Below are 13,471 nucleotides of genomic sequence, written 5' to 3'. Positions count from 1 at the left end.
AGGGTTTCCTATGTGTCAATCACTGTGGTAAACACTAGATATACATATCCAAGAAAAAGAAAGATAGTCCAGGTTCTCAAAGAGCACCTATTTTAATACCAGAAGAGAAGAAATAAAAAGGAATTGAAAAGGAAAGGGGAACGATATATTCCTGGAAGTCAAAAGCATTCCCAGGAGGGAATGGATCATGGTCAGCTTGGTTTCAAACCCATTTTCCAAAAGGAACTCACCAATGGGAATAAGTATTGGTAAATTGGAGAGATGTTGTAGTGTAAGAAGTTCTGAAGGAAATTCAAGAATGAGAAAGGGTGGCAAAGTTCAAGAGGGTCAGAAGCACAGAACACTGACCTTGCCTCCTCAAATAACTTTTGACCTGACTAACATTCATTTGGGGTCAAGCTAGAGAATATCTTGGGGAAATGTGTAGGAGTGACTAACCCATAAGTTAGGTAGATATAACAGAATTTTTTTGTTTCTCCTTTTGTTGGAGAAAGAAAAACCTGATATCCTGGGAGCACTTTGCTGGGTTTTATTTAGCTGGATATATTGATGAAAACTAAAGAGCTATCAGCCTGCCATTATAAGGGAAAGATTATGGCCCCCACATTTTAATTGGTAGAAACTGATTATTTGGCTGGCCCTTTAGAGATGAACTCAAAAGTCAGTAATAGGGAAAATACTCTCTAGAGACAATGAGATCAGCAGAGAATTGTTCCAGCAAAGATTGCATGAGACCAGAAGAACCCCATGGAGTCAAAGCCAAAAATGTCAAATCTTAAAGGGACTAGACCTTTTTAGCCCAACAGTGTGACATGTTTAAAAGAGATTCCATACCTAGTGAGGAGCAGACCTATTGAGCCAGCAGGGTAGATTGAGAGAGTCTGATAGAGTAGCTTATCAAGCAGAGACAACATGACCACCAAGGAAAAATCTGATGACATCAACAGAAGACATGAGGTATTAGAGGTGTGAATCATCTACACATGATCTTTGTGAATATTTGCTTTTCCAATGATATTATATGTATTTATGGGAGACTAAGCCCATGGTTTATGTGTGAAATATTCTAACTGAAATGTTCATATGCCATTTCATAAATGTCTTAGTTTTGAACTAATTGTGTCCTCTGTTTGACTACTGAAAACCTAAACATATTGCTGGGAGTTTATGAATGATTATTATTTTTTTTAACCCTTGTACTTCTGTGTATTGTCTCATAGGTGGAAGATTGGTAAGGGTGGGCAATGGGGATCAAGTGACTTGCCCAGGGTCACATAGCTGGGAAGTGGCTGAGGCCGGGTTTGAACCTAGGACCTCCCGTCTCTAGGCCTGACTCTCACTCCACTGAGCTGCCCTGAATGATTATTTTGAGTGGAAGTGAATCCATATTTTGAGACTGGGGTGACAATGCTGAGGGTCCCACATGAGAATGAATGATATACCAAGTTCTCCATTAGTTTTCCTCATCAGCCTGAACTCATTTTGTTTTAGAGCTCTCTCTCTCTCTCTCTCTATTTTTTATTTTAAACCCTTAACTTCTGCGTATTGACTTATAGGTGGAAGAGTGGTAAGGGTAGGCAATGGGGGTCAAGTGACTTACCCAGGGTCACACAGCTGGGAAGTGTCTGAGGCCGGATTTGAAACTAGGACCTCCCGTCTCAAGGCCTGGCTCTCAATCCACTGAGCTACCCAGCTGCCCCCTTAGAGCTCTCTTGATGTTATTCCTACAGTACTTCTGTACACTTTTAGTATTCATACTCTATTACCTGTCTTTGCTTTCGTTTTCAGTATGCCTTTTAAAAATCTAAGTATGTAGGTGAATTTCTTGTGCTTCTTGTTAGACTTTCTTTTTTCTTTTCCATTGAAATTCTTTTGCTTTGTGTCTTCAGAATTACATTCATCATAATGTCTCATCTCTCTTGGGCTATTTCCTTTGTAAAATTTTAGCCCACATTAGTCCTTCTCTTAGTCCCATGAAATCTGCTCTCTATAAATGTTGGCTACATGTAGAATTATGTCCAGTTTTCCCTTTTTTTCTAAAACAAATTCCAAGTTGGAGTTGCTGTATGAATTTCAAAGTTCACTTACTGACCCCAATAATCAATCAGATGAGAAACTTCTTTAAAAGATTAAATTATCATTATGTTAAGACAAAACATGAACTTTGGGCAGAGAAAGGGCTCCAGCAAATGTCAGAATAGTTGGAGAATATCATGAAAACTATATCATGTCAGAGAGCTGATTCCAATATATAAGCAAGAACTATCTCCCACTAGACTATGATTTTAAAATGTGAATAGGTAATTCTCAAAAGAATAAATGAAAGTCATATTCAAGGATAGGAAAACATGCTTGGTAGTCATTAATAATAAAAAACATCAAAAATAAAAAAATAAAGAGACTCTGAAGTTCTTATATCACACCCAATAGTTTGCCAAAGATGACATAAAAGGAAATAGCTATTACTGGAGAGAATGTGGGAAGAGAAGCAGGAGTGTGGCTATGAATAGGTTCAACCATTCTGGAAAGCAATTTGGATTGATCCCCCAAAGTTACCAAAATGTGTATACCCTTTGATCCATTGATGCCACTACTATGCATATATTACAAAAGGGATTAAAGGAAAAGAACTATACACACAAAAAAAGGAGAACATTTTGTTATAGTGAAGAACTGGAAACTAAAGATAGTGCCCATTAACTGGTAAATGTCTGAACAAATTATGATTCTTGAATGCAATGGAATATTATTGTGATGTAAGAAAATACTAACAAGAGAGATTTATGGATAGGAGAAAAATGTATGAGTCAACAAGAGATTGCATTGTGAAATGTAAAATGGATAATTCTGAATACATTAAACTGAAAAGATTTTGTACAAATAAAATAAACTGCTAAGATTAGAAGGAAAGCATAAAATTGAGAAAAGTTTTTTATAGATAGCCTCTCAGATAGAGGTCTCATACCTAAAATTTATAGAGAACATTGTCAATTTTTTGTAAGAATAAGAGCTTTACTCCAATTGATAAATGGGCAAAAGATACGAACAGACAATTTTTGGATAAAAATCAAAGCCATGTATAGGTATATGAAAAATTCTAAATCACTACTGATTAGAGAAATGCAAACCATATCACCTTATGCCTATCTAAAAAGACAATAGGGCAACAAATGTTGAAGGGAATGTGGAAAAATGGGGACACTGATGCACTGTTGGTGGAACTGTGAACTGATCTAACCATTCTGCAGAGCAATTTGGAATTACACCCAGAGTGTCATAAAACTGTGTAAAATTGCTAGGTATGTATCCGTAGAGATCAGGGAAAGAGGGAAAAACCCATGTGTTTCAAAATATTTATAGCCATTCTCTCTGTGGTGGCAGAGAATTGGAAACTGAGGAGATGCCCATTAGGAGAATGATTGAAAAAATTGTGGTACTCGATTGTGTTGTAATGCTACTATGCCATAAAACATGATGAACAGACTGATTATTTTTTAAAAAACTTGGAAAAACTATAGAAGATAATGAACAGTGAAATCAGTAGAACCTGAAGAACATGATTACACAACCATAGAATTAATGCTGGATGAATAAATTGAATGTTACCTCTGGAAAATGAACAGAAAGGTGAAATAGGAAAGATTTAATTTATATGTGCATGTTGGCTGCCTTGAGAATATCTTTTGTGATTCATGGAAGGTGAGGGGGGCTAGGACACTTGTGCACAAAATTTAACATATAGGTATGAAGAAAAGTAAATTTAACATTAAAAAAGGAAAGAAAAACCACTTTTAAAGACTTAAGATCTGATCAGATCAGTAACCAACTATATTTTCAGAGGACTAATAATTTTTATTGCTTGCCAAGGAAGTAAATTGGACTAGAGGTGTTGACATGGCATATTTGCAGATGTTATTTACCTGATTGTTTGTTATAAGGAAGGATTTTTCCAAGGAGACAAGCTATCTAAGGAAGAGAGGAGAAAAGGAGGAGGTTAGTGACAATGATGCCCCTAAAAGTAATAATAATACTGTAGCTACATTTATATGGCCTTCACCCTGAGCCTGGCACTATGTTAACCACTTTTCAATTAATATCTCCTTTGATCCTCACAATCATTGAAGGAATTATGCGCTAATATTATCCTCATTTTACAGATGAAGAAACTGAGGCAGAACAGAATCTGCCAAGGTCACAGCTAGTGTGTGAATGAGGCTGGATTTGAACTTAGGTCTACCAGACTCCAAACACAGTTCTCTTTTTATTGCATCATCTGGCTGCTACTTAGGGAGAAAAAGAGCATCAAAGAAACATTCAGTAAATGCAAAACAGAGAAAAAAAGAAAGTTCAGAAAAACAAACAAGAAAGATAGATTTGGAGCTAACACATTAAATTTATTATGTACTTGAAAACTGTACATAAGAGAGACTCACAGTTTCATATATATTCATGTTATATTCTTCATATATGAAAATATTTATGTTTTTCAAATTCAGAATAACAAAAATAAAAATAAAAATACTTAAGAATGTACTATATCACAGAGAGATGGTATGATGCAGAACTATAGTGAGCAAACCTTAGAGCCAGTAGATTGGTGTTCAAATCCTACCTAGGACACATGCTAGCTGCATGGCCCTTGGCAAGTTTCTTAATCTCTAAGAGCAAGGCAAATCTGTAAGACTATATATAAATATTGTAGAGAAGGTGCTAGCCTGTGATACTAGAGGGAGTTTCCTCTTTCAGAAGAACCTTAGATAGGTAGTGAAAGCACAAGTCTAGTACCTATCTCTGTCATGCTTCTGGGACAGGGAAGGATTGTCTTTTGACTTTCTTTTCATCTCCGGTGCTTAGTACAGTGTCTGGAACTTAGTTGGCACTTAATAAACATTTATTGACTGACTAATGAAGCAAAGAGCTCATCTTTCCTACACTCACTGTGAGTGTAAATGCTCAATTGCTCAGTTTGGCCCCTCTGATATCCAGCTTTTATTGTCCCATAAAGCTTTGTTTGTAATTGTCCTCTGTCCAGCATCTTTTCCAATATTACTCTTGTGTTTGTTGAGTATAACAGAATTAACCATATCCTTGTAAAAGAATGGAATCATACCTTCATAATCTTTCTCATTTAGCTCAGTTGGAATTACCATCAGCGGGCTGTATTAAAAGTACAATAAAGTATTTAGTAAAGGTTGCCATAATTAAATAGGTAAAATTTTTTTTTAGTATGTTATATCTTTTCATCTAGCTATATATTTATTTATAAATTATATATGCAGGAATTGTTCCAAACTCAGATTAATTCAATATTTGATTGCCATAGATGAAAAAGATATACAGCAAAGATACAGAGCTCTAAATAAAAGTGTATTAGCTACCTTTATTAAAAACTGTGATATTTGTTTTTCAAATTCATCCAACCTTATGAGCCCCATGGGGCTGGATATTGTAGATTTATAATGCACCACAAACTACATCATTTCTAGATTTCCTTCAGCAGCTTATGAGTAGAAATGAAGGGGTAATCCTGGGCTAGAGTTTGAAAAGATGTGAAAAGACAATGTGTGTATATTGTAAAAAAATCTGCAAAATAGCATATTACTGACAGCTATTTGTCGTTACAGAAAAGGTCATCATATTTGGGACATTTGTCTTTTTGAAAAAGAAAGATGCACCACATCATTAAGTTCAGCAACTCTTTTAGGCTCTTTGCAGAAAATAACCAGTTAGTGTTTGTGTTGAGAAAGTGTTGGCATATGTAATTTGGGTAAAGTTTTTGGTAAGTTTTTTGTTTTGGTTGCATTTGATAAATGAATGTTTCATGGAACTAACACCTAACATATAAATACTTCATGGTGGTAGGCATAGTCCATCCCTGGTCAAAAGTATATTATTCCTGCATTTTAAGTCATAGTCCCCAAATCCATATTCCTTCCTCAGACATCACTTTAATTAAGCTTTACACTTTCCCAGAGACTTGAAACTTTTTGTCTTCTGATTTCATACTTTTTTTTTATTATATTATACTGAAACCAAGGGAACCAAGAGAGTGACTTTTCTCTTTGTAAGTATTGTCAGGTGTTAAACCTATCTAATTTTCCAAAGTAAGGTTAAAATGAATAAATGATATAGACATAAAGGGTGATGTATGTAAATTAGGGGAGCATGGAAAAAATTTACCAGCCAGATCTATGGATAAGGGAAGTGTTTATAATCAATCAAATGTTTAAGAGGATCCTGGGAAGCAAAATGGATAATTTTGATTATATGAACTTAAAAAGCTTTTGTACAAACATAATGCAGTCAAGATTAGAAAAAAAAAACAGGTAACTGGGGAAAAAATTCTAGTACATTTGTCTGATAGAGCCTCCTTTCTCAAATATATAGGGGACTGAGACTGAGGCAAATTTAAAAATAAGAGCTATTCTCCAATTGATAAATGGTGAAAGGATAGAACAATTTTCAGAAGAAATCAAAGCTATCAAGAGTTACATAAAAATACTCCAAATCACTATTGAATAGAGAAATGCAAATTGAAACAACACAGAGAAATCATACTTGTCAGATTGGCTAACATAACAGAAAAGGAAAATGATAAATGCTAGAGGAAATGTGGAAAAATAGGGACATTAATGCACTATTGGTAGAGTGATAGGTAAGCTGGTCCAACCATTCTAGAGAACAATTTGAAACTATGCCCTAAGGGCGATAAAACTGTGTAGAGCCTTTGAACCAGAAATATCAGTAGTGGCTGTATGCTAAAGAGATCAAAGAAAAAGGAAATGGATCTATTTATTAAAAAAATATTTATAGTAGGTCTTTTTGTTGTGGCCTAGAATGGATGCACATCAGTTGGGGAATGGCTGAACAAGTTATGGTATATGATTATAATGAAATACTATTGCGTTATAAGAACTGACAAACAGAAGGCTTCAGAAAAACCTGAGAACTCTTACATGAACTGATGCAAAGTGAGGTAAACAGAACCAGGGGAACATTGTACAAAATTGCAATGATGATCAACTGTGAAAGACTTAGCTACTTTGATCAAGACAATTCCAAAGGACTTATGATGAAAAATGTAGTCTTACACCAGAAAGAGATTTGATTAACTCTAGAGTGCAAACTGAAGCTGAATTTTTAAATTTTCTTTATATTTCTTGTTTTTTGTCTGTTTTCTTTTGCAACAAGACTAATGTATTTTGCATGACTTCACATGTATAATTGATATCATATTGTGTGCCTTCTCAAGGAGTTGGTGAGGGGTGTGAGAGAGAGAGACAGAATTTGAATTTCAAAAATTTTTATGAATATTGAAAAAAAATTAATTGAGAAATAATGAAATAATTAAAAAAAACTTTTCCTGTTTTTCTTTAAAAAACCCAACGACTTTTACTTGGAAGACATTAAGGTTAAAGTTAAGTTCCCAGAAGAGAATATTAAAATAGAAATTTATATGGAGGCAGTTTTAAATCAGTTATTAAAGTTTATTAGTGAAAAAGAAACAAATAAGAAGCTCTACTCAAAATCCAAAAAAAATTGATTTCTTTTTCCCTTATGGGAAGGCTTTGAGAAGAAACTTTACTTTGTGGAAATGAGCATTTAATAAAATCCACAACACACAATCCAAGGTCACACCTTTACTACTTCCTTGGGTACATAATTAAAAACAGTTTGATATTTAATTAAAAGATAATAGTGTAATAATGAGCAAAGAGTCTAGGGATTTGTATTAGATTTCTTTCTGAAAAAGCTTTCTCACCTGGTGGATGTTAAGTTGGTTATGAAGTTTCTGTCTAACTTCTTCCACCTCCTTTTGGAACCAACAAAAGGACTTCAAACCTTTACATCTAGATCTAGATCTAGAATGTTACAATTAGAAAGGACTTTAGATGGTTTCCCTTCCAGGTAATCTTCACTTAGTGTGGTATCCATGTCAAATCCATATATACTTGTTAGTCCAAGAAAGTAAAATCTATTGATAATGCTTGATGATTTATTTCCAATTGGCATTAACATGCTGTGACAAAACTGACTCTGGACTGAGTTATTTATTCAATAAAGGTTCATGATCTTCAAACTCACAACTGTTGCTGATTAATTTTTTAAAAATTACAAATGCTACTCTTGAAAGATATCAAAGTTCTACTTTTCTTTTTACAAGACATCCACGTTCTTTCTAGTAACCCTCCACTTTAGAGTGTAATTGGTCTTTTATATGGTAAAGCCACATCTAGATCATGTGTTCCTGGTAATTTCATGAAATGAACTTTACAGAAGTTGTCCAGTTTCTTTATGTAAGTTTACAGAGAAATTTTTTAAAAAAAATTTCAGGCTATAATTTGAAGAATGACAGAGAAAAATGGAAAAGGTATTTTTTTCCTCTAGCTAATGACAAGAGAGGAAATATGCATTTATTAAAGAGAATCAGGGAGAATAAACATTTAATACATATCTATTATATGGTAGGCATTGTGCTAATGTTATGAGGATTAATCTTAGTAGGGTAATAAACTGGTTGTAATAGGGAAATTAAGGCTGGAGGTAAGGTTGTAATAGGGGATAAGGTAGGTAAGGGACTAAAGGTAGTGTGAATAGGGATAAGGCACTGTGGATAGGGTTTGTGAATCCCTAAGGCAGTAAAGTGGATAAGGAAGGTACATCAGGTTCATCTTCAATATTCAGCATCATCTCCAAACCATCAAAATCAAGTCCACTGAGTGCAAGAGGCTACAACCTACTTCTTTGAATATGTCATGTCCAAAAGTACCAGAGCATGAGGATGTTCTCCAGGGACATATAGCACCATAGTGGTTTCTCATGAAAGTAACTCTTACAGTCCTTAATCCTTTTATTTTAGAGATGATATTTTGAAGTATATGTCTCACAGACATTTCATATTCAACTTATATAAAACAGTGCTTATTGTCTTCCTGAAACCACTTCCTCTTCTGAATTTCACTATTTCCATCAATGGTTCCACTATTCTTCCAGGCCACTCAGTCTTGAAATATTAGAGCCATCCTCAGCTTCTCTCTTTACCTTACTCTATATATCCATTCAGTTCCCCAGTCTTGTCTATTCTACATCTACACCGGGTTTTACATGTACCCCTTCTCTCTACTCACATAATTACCCTCCTAGACCAGGCTTTCATCACATTTTGCCTGGACTTTTGCAAAAGTCTTCTGATTGATTCTCCTGCCTCAAGTCTTCCTCCTCTTCATTCTGTCCTCTACCTTTAGCTGCCAAAGTGATATTTTTAAAGTATAAATTTAATGGTAATTTTCCTCTTATCAGTAAGGTCTAGTGGCTCCCAATTGTCTCTAGGATCAAATGCAATCTCTTTTGTTTGTTACTCAAAATCCTTTACAACCCGTATTCAAGTTATCTTTGCCAGCCTAATTATTATACATGGCATTCTTTCCTTCATTCAGCACTTCAGCCAAACTAGTCTTCTTGCCATATATACATGATATACAGGGTTATTGTTAGGAGTAAATGAGATAGTATGCATGGCTCTTATAAATCTTAGAATGGTAATTACAGCTTTTAGTGTTATTGTTATTATAATCCAGAGACTAACTGATACAGACTGATTGTATGATCCTGGGTAAGTAACTTAACTTTTCTTAATGTTCAAGAGATTTCTCTAATGCTGTAAATTAATCTTCAGTGGTGGAGAGAATTCTTCCTTGGGAGTTTCCTATCACAAGTGAAATACAGATCCAGTCCATATCTCTATATAATGATGACCACAGTTATTATGATGAAGATATTTCTTCTTCTTTCTCAGTGGCTTTGCACAGTCCCCCTCCCCCTATTCCTTGAATGTATATTTTATCTTCTGCCTTTTGGAGATATATTATTTTAAGTGCCACCCCATTCATCAGATCTTTTTGATGCTCCTAGCTGCTAGTATCCCTCCTCCCCTAAATTACCTTGCATTATTTTTATCTGTTTTGTTTACATTTTCTTTTTTAATTCATTTTCTATTTATTCTTATCTATATATATGCATTCATGTAATCTCTCTCAATAGAAGAAATCTCGAGTATAGGACTTGTTTCATTTTTGCCTTTGTATCCCTAGTGCCTAACACAGTACCTGGCATTTGATATATGATTTTTGATTGAATTATTGATGAGAGAATAGATCAGCTCTAGAGAATTTATAGTTTTGATTTGACAGAAATCATTCTTTTTATTTTTTGAAAAAAGAATCAGCAACATCTTACAATGGAATGACAAGACTACTGTTTCTGATGTGGAAAGACCCCTGATTTTGAATCTTATCTCTATTATTTATAGCTCCCTCACTTTCTTTCAAATAAGCTGAAATGAGTGATCACTGAGATTCCTTATCTAATTTGTTAAGATTGATTGTAGGTAAGCTATTGCTTAAAGCCTTTAATTATCACTTCTTCTCTAAAGAGTGTGCTCTTTCAGAGGGCAAAAAACCCCAACAACTCCTCAGTTAGTCTCAATTATAGGGGAGGCTCTAAGATGATTGGTTACCTTTTAGCTACACTTTGGTGTTTCCTAGATATGTACTTTATTTTATTTTATTTTATTTTATTTCCATATTATTAATTTTAATAGCGAATAATCTCATGGAACCCAATCTCCAAACATATACCCAAATAAAGAAGTGACAAATCAATCATATGCTTTCATCTGCATTCTTATTTCAACAGTTCTTCCTGTGGAGGTGGATATCATTGTTTTCCAAAAGTCCCTCAGAATTGTTTTTATCATTGCATTGCTGTTAGTAGTGAAGTCTATCACATTTGATCATCCCATAATATTTCAGTTACTGTGTAAATGTTTTCCTGGTTCTGCTTATTTCACTCTGCATCAATTTATGTAGGTCTTTTCAGATATTTTTGAAATCATCCTGTCCATCATTCCTTATAGCACAACAGTATTCCATTACCATAATATACCACAGTTTGTTCATCCAGTCCCTAATTGAGGGATATCCCTTTAGTTTCCAATTCTTTGCCACTACAAAAAGAGCAGCTATAAATATTTTTGTACAAATGGGTCCTTTCCCATTTTTAAAAATCTCCTTGTGATACAGACCCAATAGCGGCATTACTGGATCAAATATTATGCATTCTTTCATAGCCCTTTGGGCATAATTCCAAGTTGCCCTCCAGAATGGTTGGATCTGTTCACAACTCCACTAGCAATGCATGTGTCCCAATTTTGCCACATCCTCTCCAACATTTTTCATTTTCCTTTACTGTCATATTGGCCAATCTGATAGGTATGAGGTGGTACCTCAGAGTTGTTTTAATATGCATTTCTATAATCAAGAGGGAATTAAAACATTTTTTCAAACTATTATTGATAGCTTTGATTTCTTCATCTGAAATTGTCTATTCATATCCTTTGATCATTTATCAATTTGGGAATGACTTGTATTCTTATAAATTTGACAGTTCTTTATGTATTTGAGAAATGAGATCTGACTCAGAGAAATTTGTTACGAAAATTTTCCCTAGTTTCTCATTTCCCTTCTAATCTTGATTGTATTGGTTTTGTTTGTACAACCTTTTAAATTTAATATAATCAAAATTATTCATTTTACATCTTGTAATATTTTCTATCTCTTGCTTGGTCATAAATTCTTCCCTTCACCATAGATCTGACAACTATTCTTTATTTTCCTAATTTACTTATAACATAACTCTTTATGTTTAAATCATATACCCATTTTGACTGTATCTTGGTTATAGGGCAGTGATGGTGAACCTTTTAGAGACCAAATGCCCAAACTGCAACCTTCATGCTACATATGAGCAGTGTTCCTCCCCCTCCCCCAGCCTTCCACCAGACAGGAGAGGGAGGAAGCACTCCCGTTGGGCTGCTGGGCAGAGGAGTGGGTGATGTGAGAAATGTCTTCAGGCAATAATGGAGAGGGGGGAGAGGAGTATCCCCAACTGGTATGTATGCCATAGGTTCATCAACACAGGTATAGGGTGTGAGATATTGACCTAAACCTAATTCTTGTCAAACTGTTTTCTAGTATCCCCAGAAGTTTTTTGTCAAATATTGAGTTCTTATCCCAAAAGCTGGATTCTTTGGGTTTATCAAACACATTGCTGAGGTCATTTTCCTCTAGTCTATTCCATTGATCTACCCTTCTATTTCTTAGCTAGTACCAGACTGTTTTGATGATTAGTGCTTTATAGTACAGTTTTAGCTTTGGTACTGCTCGGCCCCCAACCTTCACATTTTTTTTCATTTGTTCCCTTGATATAATCGACCTTTTGTTCTTCCAGATGAATATGTATGTTCATCACTGGAACCTTTGCTAAGATGAATGGAATGGCTTGAACTCTTGGGAAGTTGGACTTTCTTGGTAGAAGAAACTCTTTGTGTAAGGTTATACATATGAGCCAATTTGCCCTTCTTAATTTTCTTTCTTTTTCCCTTTTTTCTTTCTTGTCTACCTTCCATCTTTCAGGGAAAGGGAAATAAGCTGCCTTGAGACAAAAACACATGGGAATTGTATAGATCAGCACTGAAAAAAGAGAAAAGGTCTCATCACAATTTTATGCTGTTATTTTTCCATTTCTGAGCACAGGCCGGTGATGAGAAATCCAAGAGTGGCTTTTGTGATGGCGAGACTTAGGAAAGCAGAAGGCGTTTGGAGTAACATATACTCATCTGAATGACCCCAATAGGGAGTTCATGGACAATGCCATTTCTGAATTCTTCTCTTTTAGTTAGAAGAGAACTGCCTAGTCAGTATGATCCTAGGAATTAGCATGTAACTATAGAGGAGAAATTTCTTTGGTAGCATTAGCCTTGGAAATTGCCTTGAGTAACCCAAAGTTATTGAAAAGAAGGGAAGTTTCTCAGCAGCATGCTACTTGGAAAGTAAAGAAACTGATCCATGTTCTTATGGGTAAATATTTAATTACTGGGTTTAGAGAAAGGGGAGAAAGAGGACTGATTGGACAGGGAATAACAGACTGGGAACAAACATAAAATGGGAATCACAGACCACACCTACAGACACAGGTTAGAGACAGTTTGGACTGGAAGTTAACTCTAACTGCTGTCCAGGCTAGGAGACAACTATAAACTATAGGAAACCCTCTATACAGTGAAACTAGGACAAGGGACTTACAAGCTCAAGTTTATTAAAGATTAAAGAGAAGGAAATAAAGGGAGAGGTCACCCTGTGTAATGCAGGATTACTGCAAGAATCTCTTGCATTTGAAAAACCAACATAAGCAACCCTGGCAGTTAGGGAAACAGAATGTTGACCCAGCCTGGCTGGTCTCATGGCCAAAAACCATTAGAGCTGGGACTATAAATATTCCTGGAGAACCAACTGAGGGGCTGATTTTTCTTGACCTTTCCCTTGACATCCTGCTATCCCCTGGATCTCCCCATTGGGCCCTGGGAGGAGGGAATCTGGGGGGAGTAGAATGGGGAATTTAGTTTCCTTAGGCA

The sequence above is a fragment of the Gracilinanus agilis genome, chromosome 3, assembly GCF_016433145.1.
Source record: "Gracilinanus agilis isolate LMUSP501 chromosome 3, AgileGrace, whole genome shotgun sequence".
In the NCBI taxonomy this organism is placed as follows: Eukaryota; Metazoa; Chordata; class Mammalia; order Didelphimorphia; family Didelphidae; genus Gracilinanus; species Gracilinanus agilis.
The sequence above is the reverse complement of the archived record's forward strand: the minus strand, read 5'-3'. Positions refer to the sequence as shown.